This window comes from Arachis hypogaea, chromosome 9, assembly GCF_003086295.3.
Source record: "Arachis hypogaea cultivar Tifrunner chromosome 9, arahy.Tifrunner.gnm2.J5K5, whole genome shotgun sequence".
NCBI classification, from domain to species: Eukaryota; Viridiplantae; Streptophyta; class Magnoliopsida; order Fabales; family Fabaceae; genus Arachis; species Arachis hypogaea.
The window spans coordinates 90260935-90264571 of NC_092044.1; the positions used below are offsets into that span (position 1 = coordinate 90260935).

The 3637-nt window shown below is 33.4% G+C and overlaps 1 non-coding gene across 1 annotated transcript; it reads left to right on the forward strand.

Moving 5' to 3' along the window:
* Window positions 1-209: 209 nt before the first annotated feature.
* LOC112713493 (small nucleolar RNA R71) lies at window positions 210-317 on the forward strand. Its single transcript, XR_003158465.1, has one exon. It is a non-coding gene; the product is annotated as a small nucleolar RNA R71 (small nucleolar RNA).
* Window positions 318-3637: the final 3320 nt, after the last annotated feature.

Sequence of the window (3637 nt, forward strand, 5' to 3'; positions counted from 1 at the left end):
AGAACTCCCTTCCATTGGGGCGTCCCATTGCTCATAGGATTCCTCTCAGAAATGTACATGAATTGGTTATTTGCAACCATGTCAATGAGTTCTTGAGCTTCTGCAGGCATTTTCTTTATGTGAATGGATCCACCTACAGAATGGTCCAGTGACATCTTAGAAAACTCAGATAGACCATAACAGAATATATCCAGAATGGTCCACTCTGAAAGCATGTCAGAAGGACACTTTTTGGTCATCTGCTTGTATCTTTCCTAAGCTTCATAGAGGGATTCATCATCTTTTTGTTTGAAGGTCTGAACATCCACTCTAAGCTTGCTCAGCTTTTGAGGAGGAAAGAACTAAGCCAAGAAGGTCGTGACCAGCTTATCCCAAGAGTCCAGGCTATCTTTAGGTTGTGAGTCCAACCATGTTCTAGCTCTGTCTCTTACAGCAAAAGGGAAAAGCATGAGTCTGTAGACTTCAGGATCTACTCCATTAGTCTTAATAGTCTCACAGATCTGCAAGAACTCAGTTAAAAACTGATAGGGATCTTCTGATGGAAGTCCATGAAACTTGTAGTTCTGTTGCATTAGAGCAACTAGTTGAGGCTTCTGCTCGAAATTGTTTGCTCCAATGGCAGGAATTGAGATGCTTCTTCCATCAAATTTGGAAGTAGGTGTAGTATAATCACTAAGCATCCTCCTTGCATTATTATTTTCAGCTGCCATCTCCTCTTCCTTTTTGAAAATTTCTATAAGGTTGTCTCTAGATTGTTGTAATTTAGCTTCTCTTAGTTTCCTCTTCAGAGTCCTTTCAGGTTCAGGATCTGCTTCAACAAGAATGTCATTGTCCTTGCTCCTGCTCATATGAAAAAGAAGGGCACAGCAAATAATAATAGGGATCCTCTTTACCACAGTAGATAGATTCCTTTATGTTAGTAGAAGAAGAAAAGAATAGAAGAAGGAAAAGAAGAAAATTCGAACTCAGAGAGGAAGAGGGGTTCGAATTTTAAGATGAAGAGAAGTGTTAGTAAATGAATAAATAAATAGAAAGAGATGAGAGAGAAGAATTTTCGAAAATTAACTAAAATAAAAGAAAAATATTAAAGTTAAAATTCGAAAATTAAGAAAAGGAATAAAATAAAAATTAAAATTTGAAAAAATTAGTAAAAAAAGAATTTTGAAAAAGAGGGAGGTAATTTTCGAAAATTAGAGAAAGGAAAGTAGTTTGGTAGTTTTGAAAAAGATAAGAAACAAACAAAAGTCAATTAGTTAGTTGAAAAAGATTTGAAAATCAATTTTGAAAAGATAAGAAGTTAGAAAAGATTTTTGAAATCAATTTTGAAAAAGATATGATTTGAAAAAGGTCTTTTGAAAAGATATGATTGAAAAAGATATTTTGGAAAAGATTTGATTTTTAAAATTAAAATTGATTACTTGACTAACAAGAAACTAAAAGATATGACTCTAAAATTTAAAGATTGAACCTTTCTTAACAAGAAAGTAACAAACTTCAAATTTTTGAATCAATCACATTAATTGTTAGTAAAGTTTTCGAAATTTTGAAATAAAGATAAGAAAAAGATTTTGAAAATAAATTTTAAAAATTTTTGAAAATAATAAAAAAATGAAAAAGATTTTAATTTTGAAAAATATTTTGAAAAGATAAGATTTTTAAAATTGAAAATTTGACTTGACTTATAAGAAATAGCTAAGTTTTAAAAATTTTTGACTAAGTCAACTCAAATTTTTTAAAATTATGATCAAAATAAGGAAAAGATATTTTTTATTTTTGAATTTTTAATGAGGAGAGAGAAAAACACAAAAATGACTCACAACATGAAAAATTAATATCAAAACAAAGAAAACATGCAAGAACACTATGAATGTCAAGATGAACACCAAGAACACTTTGAAGATCAAGATGAACATCAAGACTTATTTTTAAAAAATTTTCAAGAAAAGAAAAACATGCAAGACACCAAACTTAGAAATGTTTCATGTTTAGACACTATGAATGCAAAAATGCATATGAAAAACAACAAAAAACACAAAACAAGAAAATTTAAAGATCAAACAAGAAGACTTACCAAGAACAACTTGAAGATCATGAAGAACACCATGCATGAATTTTTTCAAAAAAAAATGCATAAATTTTAAAAACATGCAATTGACACCAAACTTAAAAATTGACTCAAGACTCGAACAAGAAACACAAAAATATTTTTTGAATTTTTATGATTTTATTCATTTTTTTGGATTTTTTGAAAATTATTTTTTTAGAAAAACAAAAACATAATAAAAAATTTTTGAAAGATTTTTGAAAACTTTTTTAAAAGAAAATTACCTAATCTGAGCAACAAGATGAACCGTCAGTTGTCCAAACTCGAATAATCCCCAACAACGGCGCCAAAAACTTGATAGGAAAAATCGTGATTTACTCTTTTCATAACTCGAACACTTCTTAGCAATGGCTCCAAAAACTTGGTGCACACTACTATGGTTCACTCACATTCTTCACAACTTCGCACAACTAACCAGCAAGTGCACTAGGTCGTCCAAGTAATAAACCTTACGTGAGTAAGGGTCGATCCCACGGAGATTGTTGGTATGAAGCAAGCTATGGTCATCTTGTAAATCTCAGTTAGGCGGATTCAAATGGTTATAAGGGTTTTCAAAAATAATAATAAATAAAGCATAAAATAGAGATAGAGATACTTATGTAAATCATTGGAGGGAATTTCAGATAAGCGCGTGAAGAGGCTGTGTTCCTGTTGAATCTCTGCTTTCCTACTGCTTTCATCCAATTCTTCTTACTCCTTTCTATGGCAAGCTGTATGTAGGGCATCACCGTTGTGAATGGCTACTTCCCATCCTCTCAGTGAAAATGGTCCAAATGCTCTTGTCACAGCACGGCTAATCATCTGTTGGTTCTCGATCATGTCGGAATAGAATCCATTGATTCTTTTGCGTCTGTCACTACGCCCAACAATCACAAGTTTGAAGCTCCTCACAGTCATCCAATCCCTAAATCCTACTCGAAATACCACAGACAAGGTTTAGACTTTCTGGATTCTCAAGAATGGCTGCCAATAATTCTAGCTTATACCACGAAGATTCTGATTAAGGAATCCAAGAGATATGCGCTCGTTCTAAGGTAGAACGGAAGTGGTTATCAGTCACGCGTTCATATGGATGGATGATGATGAGTGTCACGGATCACCACATCCATCAGGTTGAAGTGCAATGAATATCTTAGAACAAGAATAAGCTGAATTGAATAGAAAATAGTAGTAATTGCATTAAAACTCGAGGTACAGCAGAGCTCCACACCCTTAATCTATGGTGTGTAGAAACTCCACCGTTGAAAATACATAAGTGATGGTCCAGGCATGGCCGAATGCCCAGCCCCCATGAAGGTCTAAAATCGCATACACTGATAAAAGATCAATCAAAAGACGTCTAATACAATAGTAAAATGTCCTATTTATACTAGACTAGTTACTAGGGTTTACAGAAATAAGTCTAAATGCAGAAATCCACTTTCGGAGCCCACTTTGGTGTGTGCTTGGGCTGAGCTTGAGCTTTACACGTGGAGAGGCTTCTCTTGGAGATAAACGCCAAGTTGTAACGTGTTTTTGGCGTTTAACTTTGGT